This window comes from Salvelinus fontinalis, chromosome 19 (assembly GCF_029448725.1).
Source record: "Salvelinus fontinalis isolate EN_2023a chromosome 19, ASM2944872v1, whole genome shotgun sequence".
Taxonomy (NCBI): domain Eukaryota; kingdom Metazoa; phylum Chordata; class Actinopteri; order Salmoniformes; family Salmonidae; genus Salvelinus; species Salvelinus fontinalis.
The window spans coordinates 43902260-43918123 of record NC_074683.1 but is presented as its reverse complement, the minus strand read 5'-3'; positions in this window follow the sequence as shown (position 1 = coordinate 43918123).

Here is a 15864-nt window from a genome sequence, read left to right as displayed (position 1 = left end):
GCCGGCAGCCTTGCGAGAGTTAACACGTTTGCATGACTTACATACGTCCTCAGTGGAGACTGAGTGTGAAGCCCATGTTGTCATAGGGGCACTCCTCAGCAGCTCAGGGTCATTGTGCTTGAATCTTGAGAAAAATATGTTTAGCTCATCCGGTAGGGTGGCGCTGGTAACCGCAATGTGGCTGGCTTTATTTTTGTAATCCGTGATCGTTAGGAGCCCCTGCCTCATATGCCTTTTGTGTCCGACCCGCTGAATTGCTCCTCCACTTTGTCTGGAGCCATCTTGATCAATATGTTTGACCAAACTATTGTCCCAGTCACCTTGCCCTGTTTATAAGCAGCGTCTCTCTCTTTCAGTTTTCCTACAAGGCTGCTATCAGTCCATGTTAAAAAAAAAATAATAATAAATTTTCCCCCTTTTTATCCCCAATTTCGTGATATCCAATTGCAAACTTTTCTCATCGCTGCAACTCCCCAACGGGCTCGGGAGAGGCGAAGGTCGAATCATGCGTCCTCTGAAACATGACCCGTCAAACCGCGCTTCTTAACACCCGTCCCCTTAACCCGGAAGCCAGCTGCACCAATGTGTCGGAGGAAACACTGTTCAACTGACGCCCGAAGTCAGCCTGCAGGCTCCCGGCCCGCCCAAGGAGCCCCTAGAGCACGATGAGCCCCCCCAGCCAAACCCTCAACTGGGTCAATTGTGTGCCACCCTATGGGACTCCCGGTCACGGCCGGTTGTGACAGCCTGGGATTGAACCCGGGTCTGTAGTGATGCCGCAAGCACTGCAGTGCCTTTGACCGCTGTGCCACTCTGGAGGCCTCAAGTCCATGGTTTTTGATTTGGGTACGTTTTGAAAGATACTATCGGTGTCACGTAATCTTATATGCTTATAGCACCTCATTGCACTCAGACACTTAAATCACAACAAACAATCTGCAAGAACTGTAGGTAGCATCCTGACAGACAGACATTGAGAACCTCCCCCAAGTCTACAAGGTAAGGAATGAGACAAACAAACAGTAGGCTAGAATTACCAACTGTAAATGCTGGCCCTCAATTTAATACTGCCATAAAGTGACAGATTGTTATTATAAGGTTTATGGATAAAGGCTCAGAGATCAGTAAAAAATATATATATTTTGCCTTCAGTCAAAAGCCTTTCAGACAGCATGACACCATATCCCTTACCCAAAAGTTTCCTTTCATAGAACTCCTATAATTGATAGCAGAACTACTGAAAATACTTACTCTTGTCACTGGTGCATATTGTGATATGGGATCAGAGAGAATTATTTCTGGTGAAACTTTGAATTGATCTATTTATTTTATTTTTATTTTACCTTTATTTTACTAGGCAAGTCAGTTAAGAACACATTCTTATTTTCAATGACTGCCTAGGAACAGTGGGTTAACTGCCTTGTTCAGGAGCAGAACGACAGATTTGTACCTAGTCAGCTCGGGGATTCAATCTTGCAACCTTTCGGTTACTAGTTCAACACTCATCTAGGTTGATGAGTGATAGGATTGACAGTTTAGGGCCAGTTTCCAACAATTATCTATTCATGTTTTTAACGCAATACACTTTTGATGTGTGAGACAAAGTTGTGACACACCCTGAGCAGATCAGATCTCTGCATGTTCAAACCAAATCCTCCCATGCTTGACAAGTAATGTAATGAAAACAACAAATATCCTATCTGTACCCAACATTATTGACAGGGAAGGTTCAAACACTGAGCATAGCAAACATGAGGAACACCTTCCCATTATTCAGTTGCACCCCCCCCCCCCCAGCAGAGTTGCAGTTCTTGACACAAACCATTGCACCTGTCACCTACTACCATACCCCATTCACAGTGTGATTTATTTGATTGGTGCTGTAGATCAGGGATGGGCAACTGGTGGCCGGCACCACAAATACCTTTCTCTGTGTGTAGTACCAGTCAAAAGTTTGGACACACCTAGACATTCAAGGGTTTTTACTATTTTCTACATTGTAGAATAATGGTGAAGACACCAACACTATGAAATAACACATGTGGAATCATGTATTAACCAAAAAAGTGTTAAACAAATGAAAATATATTTTATATTTCAGATTCTTCAAAGTAGCCACCCTTTGCCTTGATGAAAGCTTTGGACACTCTTGGCATTCTCTCAACTAGCTTCACCTGGAATGCATTTCCAACAGTCTTGAAGGAGTTCCCACATATACTGAGCACTTGATGGCTGCTTTTTCTTCACTCTGTGGTCCAACTCATCCCAAACCATCTCAATTGGGTTGAGGTCGAGTAATTGTGGAGGCACTCCATCACTCTCCTTCTTGGTCAAATAGCCCTTACACAGCCAGGAGGTGTGTTGGGTCATTGTCCTGTTGAAAAACAAATGATAGTCCCAATAAGCACAAACCAGATGGGATGGTGTATCGCCGCAGAATGCTATGGTAGCCATGCTGGTTAGTTGTGCCTTGAAATCTAAATAAATTACAGACAGTGTCACCAGCAAAGCACCCCCACACCATCATACCTCCTCCATGCTTCACGGTGGGAACCACACATGCAGAGATCATCTGTTCACCTACTCCGAGTCTCACAAAGACATGTCGGTTGGAACCAAAAATCTTACATTTGGACTCATCAGACCAAAGGACAGATTTCCACCAGTCTAATGTTAATTGCTCGTGTTTCTTGGCCTAAGAAAGTATCTTCTTCTTATTGCTGTCCTTTAGTAGTGGTTTCTTTGCAGCAATTCGACCAAGAAGGCCTGATTTCAAGTAGTCTCCTCTGAACAGTTGATGTTGATGTGAACTCTGCAGAATTTATTTGGGCTGCAATTTATGAGGCTGGTAACTAATAAACTTATTGGACAGGATTTGGAAGGGCACACACCTGTTTATATGAGGTCCCACAGTTGACAGTGCATGTCAGAGCAAAAACCAAGCCATGAGGTCGAAGGAATTGTCCGTAGAGCTCCTAGACAGGATTGTGTCGAGGCACAGATCTGGAAAAGGGTAACAAAAAATTTCTGCAGCATTGAAGGTTCCCAAGAACACAGTGGCCTCCATCATTCTTAAATGGAAGAAATTTGGAACCACCAACACTCTTCCTAGAGCTGGCTGCCCGGCCAAACTGAGCAAATGGGGGAGAAGGGCCTTGGTCAAGGAGGTGAGCAAGAACCAGATGGTCACTGACAGAGCTACAGAGATCCTCTGTGGAGATGGGAGAACCTTCCAGAATGACAACCATCTCTGCAGGACTCCACCAATCAATCCTTTATGGTAGTGGCCAGACGGAAGCCACTCCTCAGTAAAAGGAACATGACAGCCCACTTGGAGTAAAGGACTCTCAGACCATGAGAAACAAGATTCTCTGGTCTGATGAAACCAAGATTTAACTATTTGGCTTGAAAGCCAAGCGTCACGTTTGGAGGAAACCCGACACCATCCCTATGGTGAAGGATGTTGGTGGTAGCATCATGCTGTGGGGATGTTTTTCAGTGGCAGGGACTGTGAGACTAGTCAGGATCGAGGGAAAGATTAACGGAGCAAAGTACAGAGTGATCTTTGATTAAAATCTGCTCCAGAGAGCTCAGGACCTCAGACTGGGGTGAAGGTTCACTTTCCAACAGGACAACAACTCTAAGCACACAGCCAAGACAACGCAGGAGTGGCTTCGGGACAAGTCTCTGAATGTCCTTGAGTGGCCTAGCCAGAGCCCAGACTTGAACCCGACTGAACATCTCTGGAGAAGCCTGAAAATAGCTGTGCAGCGACGCTCCCCATCCAACCTGACAGAGCTTGAGATGATCTGCAGAGAAGAATGGGAGAAACTCCCCAAATTCAGGTGTGCCAAGCTTGAAGCGTCATACTCAATAAGACTTGAGGCTGTAATCGCTGCCAAAGGTGCTTCAACAAAGTACTAAGTAAAGGGTCTGAATATTTTTGTTTTTTATTTGTAATAAAAAGGGTCCTCAGATCCTCAAAAAGTTCTACAGCTGTACCATCGAGAGCATCCTGACTGGTTGCATCACCGCCTGGTATGGCAACTGCTCGGCCTCCGACCGCAAGGCGCTACAGAGGGTAGTGCGTATGGCCCAGTACATCAAAGGGACAAGCTTCCTGCCATCCAGGACCTCTATACCAGGCGGTGTCAAAGGAAGGGCCTAAATTTGCCAAAGACTTCAGCCACACTAGTCATATACTGTTCTCTCTGCTGCCGCACGACAAGCAGTACCGGAGCGCCAAAAGGCTTTGTTTATTATTTATTTATCTATTCCTTTTCCTCCCCAATTTCGTGATATTTAATTGGTAGTTACAGTCTTGTTCCATCGCTGCAACTCCCATACGGACTCGGGAGAGGCGAAGGTTGAGAGCCATGCGTCCTCCAAAACGCGACCCGCCAAGCCTCGTTACTTCTTGACACACTGCTCACTTAACCCGGAAGCCAGCCACACCAATGGGTCGGAGGAAACATATTCCAACTGGGGACCGTGTCAGCGTGCATGCACCCGGCCCACCACAGTAGTCGCTAGAGCGTGATGGGACAAGGACATCCCAAGGCCAAACTCGCCCTTAACCCGGACGATGCTGGGCCAATTGTGCACCGCCTCATGGGTCTCCCGGTCATGGCCGGCTGCAATACAGCCCGGGATCCAACCCAGATCTGTAGCCTTAGACCGCTGCGCCACTCAGGAGGCCCAAATGGCTTCTTAACAGCTTCTACCCCCAAGCCATAAGACTACTGAAGCTGAGCTAATCAAATTCCTACCTGGACTATTCCCCTTTTTTTACCCTGCTGCTACTTGATGTTTTATCTATGGATAGTCACTTTACCCCTACCTACATGTACATTTTAACTCAAATACCTCGACTAACCTGTACCCCCGCACATTGACTCCGCACATTGACTTGGTACCAGTACCCCCTGTATATAACCTCATTATTGTTATTTTATTATTGCTCTTTTATTTTTTACTTTATTTAGTAAATATTTTTCTTAACTGCATTGTTGGTTAAGGGCCTGTAAGTAAGTATTTCACGGTAAGGTCTACCTACACCTGTTGTATTCTGCGCAAAATTTGATTTGATCCCTACTGTAGATAAGAGGCACCTTGTGGTCATCTCCTGGTGCTTCATCATTTTGGTAATCAGCAGCAGGGATGTAATTCCTGTCTTTTCAGATCTTCTTTTAGGCCCTGTGTCACACTAAAGAGGAGGAATGCCTCTTCATTTTCAGAACCTTCAACCTTCATACATTGTTGTTATGCTACTTTACTTTGCCATTGCATTAGCGTTATTTGCCAATGCGGGTATTGAGTGTCTGTAGGCCTATGCAACAGCCCTAATTTAGTCAGACACAATCCATCATTGGTGGTGTCAATGAAAATCACCCACTGGGCAAAAACTGGTTGAATCAATGCTGTATCCACCGTCATTTCAACAAAGAAATTCTATGAGATGACGTTGAATCATGGAAAATGGATTGAATTTGAAAAAAGTAATCAACGTTAAGGAATTTAGTATTTTTTTCACCCAACTTTGAACCTAAATGACATGGTGACATGTTATGTTGATTTCACATTGAATTCACTTTAGTTGACAACTCAACCAATGTCACGATCGTGTGGCGGATTGATGGACCAAAACGCAGCATTTGGAAAGTAAGCCATCTTCTTTTATTTTAAAAGATGACGAAAAATAAACACGAAACACTTTAACAAAACGAACAAAACAACAAACGACCGTGAAGCTAAATAACGTTGTGCACTTACACACAGGCTACAAACGTTCTGACATAGACAATTACTCACAACCAATGAGAGCCTATGGCTACCCTAAATAAGGCTCCCAATCAGAGACAACCGAAATCAGCTGTCTCTAATTGGGAACTCATTCAGGCAACCATAGACTCTCCTAGACAACTAAACATACATAGACAACACTAGACACATGTACTCCACACAAACCCATATACTATACCCAACAACCCCTTTACCATAAAAACACCCAAAACCAACAAAACACAAACATTCCCCATGTCACACCCTGACCTAACTAAAATAATAAAGAAAACAAAGAATACTAAGGCCAGGGCGTGACATAACCCCCCCCTTAAGGTGCGAACTCCGGGCGCACCATTACACAGTCTAGGGGAGGGTCTGGGTGGGCTTCCATCCATGGTGGCGGCTCCGGCTCTGGTCGTGGTCCCCACGTCACCACAGTCCCTAACCGCCTCCTTAGCTTCCTCCAGATGACCCCCCTCCACATTAACCACACTGCATTAAGGGGCAGTTCCGGACTAAGGGGCAGTACCAGGGTAAGGGGCAGTACCAGGGTAAGGGGCAGTACCAGGGTAAGAGGCAGTACCAGGGTCAGGGGCAGTACCAGGGTCAGGGGCAGTACCAGGGTAAGGGGCAGTACCAGGGTAAGGGGCAGTACCAGGGTAAGGGGCAGTACCAGGGTAAGGGGCAGTACCAGGGTAAGGGGCAGCTCCGGACTGAGGAATGGCAGCTCCGGACTGAGGAATGGCAGCTCCGGACTGAGGAATGGCAGCTCCGGACTGAGGAATGGCATCTCCGGACTGAGGAATGGCAGCTCCGGACTGAGGAATGGCAGCTCCGGACTGAGGAATGGCAGCTCCGGACTGAGGAATGGCAGCTCCGGACTGAGGAATGGCAGCTCCGGACTGAGGGACTGCAGCTCCGGACTGAGGGACGGCCCTTGGCTGGCTGACGGATCTGGCTGCTCATGGCTGGCTGACGGATCTGGCTGCTCATGGCTAGCTGACGGATCTGGCTGCTCATGGCTAGCTGACGGATCTGGCTGCTCATGGCTGGCTGACGGATCTGGCTGCTCATGGCTGGCTGACTGATCTGGCTGCTCCTGTCTGATTGGCGGCTCTGGCAGATCCTGTCTGGTTGGCAGCTCTGGCAGATCCTGTCTGGTTGGCGGCTCTGGCAGATCCTGTCTGACGGACGGCTCTAGCGGCTCCTGTCTGGCTGGCGGCTCTAGCGGCTCCTGTCTGGCGGACGGCTCAGTGGGCTCATGGCAGACGGGCGGCTTTGCAGGCTCATGGCAGACGGGCGGCTTTGCAGGCTCATTGCAGACGGATGGCTCAGATGGCGCTGGGGAGACGGATGGCTCAGATGGCGCTGGGGAGACGGATGGCTCAGATGGCGCTTGGCAGACGGGCAGTTCAGTCATCGCTGTGCAGACGGCAGACTCCTGCCGGCTGAGGCGCACTGTAGGCCTGGTGCGTGGTGCCGGGACTGGTGGCACCGGGCTGGTGACACGCATCTCAGGGCTAGTGCGGGGAGCAGCAACAGGACGCACAGGACTCTGGGGACACACAGGAGGCTTGGTGCGTGGTTTAGACACTGGTGGTAAAGGGCTGGAGACACGCACCATAAAGCTAGTGCGTGGAGGAGGCACTGGTGGTACTGGGTTGGGGCGGGGAGGTGGCGCCGGAAATACCGGACCGTGCAGGCGTACTGGCTCCCTTGAACGCCGAGCCTGCCCAACCTTACCTGGTTGTATGCTCCCCGTCGCCTGACCAGTGCGGGGAGGTGGAATAACCCGCACCGGCCTATGTAGGCGAACCGGGGACACCATGCGTAAGGCTGGTGCCATGTACGCCGGCCCGAGGAGACGCACTGGTGACCAGATGCGTTGGGCCGGCTTCATGACATACGGCTCAACGCTCAGTCTAGCCCGGCCGATACGTGGAGCTGAAATGTACCGAACCGGGCTATGCACGTGTACAGGAGACACCGTGCGCTCTACTGCGTAACACGGTGTCTGCCCGTACTCTCGCTCTCCACGGTAAGTACAGGGAGTAGGCGCAGGTTTCCTACCTGACTTCGCCACACTCCCTTTAAGGCCCCCCCCAAGAAATTTTTGGGTTGTACTCACGGGTTTCCAGCCTTGTCTCCGTGCTGCCTCCTCATATCGCCTCCTCTCGGCTTTAGCTGCCTCCAGCTCTTCACGAGGAAGGCGATATTCTCCCGGTTGAGCCCACGGCCCCTTACCATCCAGTATCTCCTCCCATGTCCATGAATCCTGTGTAGGTAGGTCCTGTTGCCGCTTTCCATGCCGCTTGGTCCTATAATGGTGAGTAATTCTGTCACGATCGTGTGGCGGATTGATGGACCAAAACGCAGCATTTGGAAAGTAAGCCATCTTCTTTTATTTTAAAAGATGACGAAAAATAAACACGAAACACTTTAACAAAACGAACAAAACAACAAACGACCGTGAAGCTAAATAACGTTGTGCACTTACACACAGGCTACAAACGTTCTGACATAGACAATTACTCACAACCAATGAGAGCCTATGGCTACCCTAAATAAGGCTCCCAATCAGAGACAACCGAAATCAGCTGTCTCTAATTGGGAACTCATTCAGGCAACCATAGACTCTCCTAGACAACTAAACATACATAGACAACACTAGACACATGTACTCCACACAAACCCATATACTATACCCAACAACCCCTTTACCATAAAAACACCCAAAACCAACAAAACACAAACATTCCCCATGTCACACCCTGACCTAACTAAAATAATAAAGAAAACAAAGAATACTAAGGCCAGGGCGTGACAACCAAATTAAAATCAAAACTAGACGTTGAACTAACGTCTGTGCCCAGTAGGCAGTGATTCCTAACTTGTTCTGGGAAGTTGGACTTAAAACAGATTTCTTCACGTGAACTAAATGTATAAGTCAAATAACTTTGACTTTGTTACATACTTTTATTATGCCTCTGTAGAGACATTTTCTCTATGATCTTTTTTTATGTCCCTTGTATATCAAATTACTCAATGTCTACTGAAGTTGTCCTCTGAGGATTGCACAAACAGGCTTGTCTGGGCAGAGAGAGGGAATTTTATGTTCTAATGACAGTTCCCTCAACAATACTGGACACGCAGGGATTTTTCCCATGTCCCACGTCACTGTTCCAACAGATGATCAAACTATACAAACCAGGAAGTGGCTAACACTCTCACATCCACCTTTTCAAATTCGATTATTGGATTGTATCTTAAACATAGTCTCTCAAGAGACAATGTATTTGATCATGAAACTGCCAGGACATATACAAATACATCTGTCAAGGATGTATAGATTTTAAGTTATTATTAGTGGGATATTTAGATTTAAAGCACATAGTAGATGTACAGTATGATGATCCAGTTAATACAATCTATGGCCTTTAGCCCATAGAAACGCTTTGAATAACGCATTTATAAATAGCAAAAAAAGACAGTCAAAAAATGTATCACAAGGAATAAGGTTTTGAAGTATCTGCCCTAAATCTAGGAGATATAAGAAATGTCAGGAAATATTTTAGTTTTTTTTTACATATATTTAACTCCTTATTTTTGTTAGCACAAAACTACCACCACACTTCCATTCATTTGTATGCGTTAGCTTCAGACGAGTCCCGTGACACTTGTGGAGTTCATAGAGCAAAACAGATTATTTATTATGTTACTTAGATTGGGTGCGTCCATAGACTTAAGGACACGCCTTTGATTACTGTAACACGCAGATAACCTATTATCAGTATGAGTGTGCCCGGCGCTCCGTGTACAATATATAGCTACATCGTTTAATATCTATCAATCAGACACACATGCCCATTATAATAATAGTAGGCTATAGATAAAATTATATCTATAAAACTTGTGACCAAAATGTATAGAGAGTTCCTTCTTTTGCAGCTTTTAGTCCATAGTATTGCTTAACTTGAAACCTTTATCTTTGTGAACAAGAATACAATATACCCATTTACTCTAGTTGAAACCATGCCCAAAAAAGCTCAGCAAGGTTGATTTGTGACGATGAGTAGGCTGAGATACCCACGGCATGACTGCATACGATGGCATGCCACAGGTAAGTCAATCATTTAATGAGATTTTTAATGGTCTCAAAAAAAGTACATATCTAGTGGAAAATATGTCTTAACTGTATTGACTCTTGCAAAGAGTAAATCCTTAAGGCCGTCATTGTAAATAAGAATTTTCTTAACTGACTTGCCTAGTTAAACTTTATTTAACTAAAATTTAAAAAATAAATCATTATGACAGAGGTAATCTCAGACAGAGGGATGATTAGAATGTATCATTTAACACAGCATTTATGTCATTTAATATAATATATTATGGCATTTAATATAGTGTTTACTTCCTTAGGGTCTACGACAATGGAGGGGGGGGGGTTGCTGATAATGGGCCTCAGTACGCCTATGTAGATATCCCCCCCCCCCCAAAATAAAAAATCTGCAGTTTCCAGCTACAGGTCATTTACAACATTAACAATGTCTACACTGTATTTCTGATCAATTTGATGTTATTTTAAATTGACAAAATATTGCTTTTCTTTCAAAAACAAGGCCATTTCTGAGTGACCCCAAACTTTTGAACGGTAGTGTGTGTACGTGTGTGTGTATATATACAGTATATCACAAAAGTGAGTACACCCCTCACATTTTTGTAAATATTTGAGTATATCTTTTCATGTGACAACACTGAAGAAATGACACTTTGCTACAATGTAAAATAGTGAGGGTACAGCTTGTATAACAGTGTAAATTTGCTGTCCCTGTAATGGCAGCCTTCCCTCTCTTCACTATAAGAGAGGGTGAAACAGGGATCGGACCAACACACAGCGTAGCCAGTGCTCAAACTCAAGGGGAGGGTCTGGGTGGGCATCTGTCCGCGGTGATGGCTCCGGCGGTGGACGAGGACACCACTCCACCACTGTCTTTGTCCCCCTCCTTAGCGTCCTTTGAGTGGCGACCCAGGAATCCTAGGAATCCTCCCCAAGGCCCCCAAATGATTTAGGAGACAGCTCAGGACAGAGGGGTGGCTCAGGACAGAGGGGTGGCTCAGGACAGAGGGGCGGCTCCGGACTGAAGGGCGGCTCCGGACTGAAGGGCGGCTCCGGACTGAAGGGCGGCTCCGGACTGAAGGGCGGCTCCGGACTGAAGGGCGGCTCCGGACTGGAGGGCGGCTCCGGACTGGAGGGCGGCTCATGACTGGAGGGCGGCTCATGACTGGAGGGCGGCTCATGACTGGAGGGCGGCTCATGACTGGAGGGCGGCTCATGACTGGAGGGCGGCTCATGACTGGAGGGCGGCTCATGACTGGAGGGCGGCTCATGACTGGAGGGCGGCTCATGACTGGAAGGCGGCTCATGACTGGCTGGCGGCTCTGGCGGCTCCTGACTGACGGACGGCTCTGACGGCTCGGGACAGACGGACGGCTCTGACGGCTCGGGACAGACGGACGGCTCTGACGGCTCGGGACAGACGGACGGCTCTGACGGCTCGGGACAGACGGACGGCTCTGACGGCTCGGGACAGACGGACGGCTCTAGCGGCTCCTGACTGACGAACGGCTCTGACGGCTCGGGACAGACGAACGGCTCTGACGGCTCGGGACAGACGGGCGGCTCTGACGGCTCGGGACAGACGGGCGGCTCTGACGGCTCGGGACAGACGGGCGGCTCTGACGGCTCGGGACAGACGGGCGGCTCTGACGGCTCGGGACAGACGGGCGGCTCTGACGGCTCGGGACAGACGGGCGGCTCTGACGGCTCGGGACAGACGGGCGGCTCTGACGGCTCGGGACAGACGGGCGGCTCTGACGGCTCGGGACAGACGGGCGGCTCGGGACAGACGGGCGGCTGTGACGGCTCGGGACAGACGGGCGGCTTTGACGGCTCGGGACAGACGGGCGGCTGTGACGGCTCGGGACAGACGGGCGGCTGTGACGGCTCGGGACAGACGGGCGGCTGTGACGGCTCGGGACAGACGGGCGGCTGTGACGGCTCGGGACAGACGGGCGGCTCAGACGGCGCTGGGCAGACGGACGGCTCAGACGGCGCTGGGCAGACGGACGGCTCAGACGGCGCTGGGCAGACGGACGGCTCAGACGGCGCTGGGCAGACGGACAGCTCAGACGGCGCTGGGCAGACGGACGGCTCAGACGGCGCTGGGCAGACGGACGGCTCAGACGGCGCTTGGCAGACGGACGGCTCAGACGGCGCTGGGCAGACGGACGGCTCAGACGGCGCTGGGCAGACGGAAGGCTCAGACGGCGCTGGGCAGACGGATGGCTCAGATGGCGCTGGTGCGTGGTACCGGCACTGGTGGTACCGGGCTGAGGGCACGCACCTCAGGGCGAGTGCGGGGAGAAGGAACAGTGCATACAGGGCTCTGGAGACGCACAGGAGGCTAGGTGCGTGGTGCCGTAACTGGTGGTACCGGGCCGGAGACACGCACCATAGGGCTAGTGCGTGGAGGAGGAACAGGGCTCTGGAGACGCACAGGAGGCCTAGTGCGTGGTGTAGGCACTGATGGTACTGGGCTGGGGCGGGAAGGTGGCGCCGGATATACCGGACCGTGCAGGCGTACTGGCTCCCTTGAGCACTGAGCATGCCCAACCTTACCTGGTTGAATGCTCCCCGTAGCCCGACCAATGCGGGGAGGTGGAATAACCCGCACTGGGCTGTGTAGGCGAACCGGGGACACCATGCGTAAGGCTGGTGCCATGTACACCGGCCCGAGGAGACGTACTGGAGGCCAGATATGTTGAGCCGGCTTCATGGCACTTGGCTCAATGCTCAATTTAGCCCGGCCAGTGCGGGGAGGTGGAATAACCCGCACCGGGCTATGCACACGTACAGGAGACACCGTGCGCTCTTCCGCATAACACGGTGTCTGCCCGTACTCCCGCTTTCCACGGTAAGCATGGGAAGTGGGCGCAGGTCTCCTACCTGAATTCGCCACACGACCCTTTAGCCCCCCCCCCCCCCCCAAGAAATTTTTGGGATTTGATTTCTTCTCGGGCTTCCTGGCCAGCCGTGTTCCCTCATAACACCGGTTCCCCTTCTCAGCTGCTTTCGCTCTCCTAGCTGCCTCCACCTGTTCCCATGGAAGGCGATCCTTACCAGCCAGGATCTCCTCCCATGTGTAGCAACCCTTTCCGTCCAATACGTCCTCCCAAGTCCATTTCTCCAGGTCCAGCTGCTGCTGCCGTTGCTGCCCGTTGCTACGCTGCTTGGTCCGGGTTTGGTGGGTGGTTCTGTAACGGCAGCCTTCCCTCTCTTCACTATAAGAGAGGGTGAAACAGGGATCGGACCAACACACAACGTAGCCAGTGCTCAACATGTTTAATTAAACAAAAACAGTGAACACTTACAACGAACAAAATAACAAAATGTGGCAAACCGAAACAGTCCTATCTGGTGCAGAATACAAACACAGAGACAGGAAACAACCACCCACAATCCCCAACACAAAACAAGCCACCTATATATGATTCTCAATCAGGGACAACGATTGACAGCTGTCTCTGATTGAGAACCATATTAGGCTGGACACAGAAACAGACAAACTAGACACACAACATAGAATTCCCACCCAGCTCACGTCCTGACCAACACTAAACAAGCAAAACACATAAGAACTATGGTCAGGACGTGACAGTCCCCTCAAAATAACTCAACACACAGCCATTAATGTCTAAACCGCTGGCAACAAAAGTGAGTACACCCCTAAGTGAACATGTCCAAATTGTTAAACAAATCTAAATATATTTGAGATTCTTCAAAGCAGCCACCCTTTGTCTTGATGACAGCTTTGCACGCTCTTGGTATTCTTTCAACCAGCCTCATGAGGTAGTCACCTGGAATGCATTTCAATTAACAGGTGTGCCTTGTTAAAAGTTATTTTGTGGAATTTCTTTCCTTAATGCGTTTGAGCCAATCAGTTGTGTTGTGACAAGGTAGGGGTGGTATACAGAAGATCGCCCTATTTGGTAAAAGACCAAGTCCATATTATGACAAGAACAGCTCAAATAAGCAAAGAGAAACGACAGTCCATTATTACTTTAAGACATGAAGGTCAGTCAATCTGGAAAATTTCAATATCTTTGAGAGTTTGTTCATGTGTAGTCGCAAAAACAATCAAGTGCTATGATGAAACTGGCTCTCAAGAGGACCGCCACAGGAATGGAAAAACCAGAGTTACCTCTGCTGCAGAGGATATGTTCATTAGATTTACCAGCCTCAGAAATTGCAGCCCAAGTAAATGTTTCACAGAGTTCAAGTAACAGACACATTTCAACACCAACTGTTCAGAGGAGACTGGGTGAATCAGGACTTCATGGGCAAATTGCTGCAAAGAAACCACTACTAAATGACACCAATAAGAAGAGACTTTCTTGGCCCAAGAAACATGAGCAATGGACATTAGACCGGTGGAAATTTGTCCTTTGGTCTGGAGTCCAAATTTTTGGGGTCCAACCGCCGTGTCTTTGTGAGACGCGGTGCGAGTGAACAGATGATCTCTGCATGTGTATTTCCCACTGTAAAGCATGTAGGTGGTGTGGGGGTGATTTGCTAGTGACACTGATTTATTTAGAATTCAAGGCACACTTAACCATCATGGCAACCACAGCATTCTGCAGCGATACACCATCCCATCTGGTTTGAGCTTAGTGGGACTATCATTCGTTTTTCAACAGGACAATGACCCAGCACACCTCCAGGCTGTGTAAGGGCTCTTTGACCAAGAAGGAGAGTGATGGAGTGCTGCATCAGATGACCTGGCCTCCACAATCCCCCCAACCTCAACCAACCTCAACCTGCTGGCTTTCCCCACCACCACAGAAAGCACTGAGCTGGGCTGAAACACCTGCATTTGGGAGCTGTCTTACTCAAGAAAACAAAAAAAGAGACCATGTTTGTATCCGGCTTTATTAACTCAATGATACATATATATATTTTTTACATTGTTTGCAAACTGATATGTGACACGTATTAATGCCAAAATAACATGCAGATCAGGCAAGCCCCCCCCAAAAATGTTTTTTCAAAAAATGTGTGGCTCAAAAGCTCCACCTGCCATGAATGACGGGTCGGCACTGGCTACTGTTATCATGCAGTTTTAGTGTAGCCACTTCGCTGTTGTTGGTAGAACAGAATAACTAATGCCGTGGTCTTCCAACATGACCGCCAGGAGGCATCGTTTACATGAAAACTAATAATTTGGTCTAACATAAAACCAAATTGTTTGAATCCTCAGCATGATTCAAATGGTTCAGCAAAGTAGTCACTTCCTACTGCAGCTTCCTTATGTGACCAGTGACATTATAAGGGGTTTTAAAAGCACAGTAGGGGCTCCCCCATTCCAGTTTGACATTTACATAGGGATATCTTGTTTAGACCAGACAGATCTATATTAGACCAACACCAGGAACATGCAGTATACAGTGACAATCATGGGCATTTTTACAGTATTCTCTTTGTACATCAAGTCAGAACCGTAGAATAAATAACGGGGCCAAATAAGCAGACAATAAATGCTCTTATAATATTCTATGATTACATTTCTAGGCTACATGTGCACCACCAAGTCAGAACAGTAGGCTTAAGAGGGAAAAAGAGACCAAATTATTAACGTGAGGCACATGGGCTACTAACAGCTTACTACACAACACACACGTAATATTACTTTCTTAGCTACAGTATACATAACTCCCTGACATATTACATAATTTATGCATCAGTATAAAGTATCACCTGGTTGTGCTCACTTCCTTACAAACCACTCATTGTTGAATTTGCAATTTCCAACTTGTTGTGTAATGTTTATGTCCAATGGCCGACGAGCACCGATACGTTTGATCTATATTGGAACACAGGAGTGATGGTTGCTGATAATGGGCCTCTGTACACCTATGTAGATATTCCATTAAAAATCTGCCTTTTCCAGCTACAATAGTCATTTACAACATTAACAATGTCTACACTGTATTTCTTTAAAAACAAGGATATTTATAAGTGAC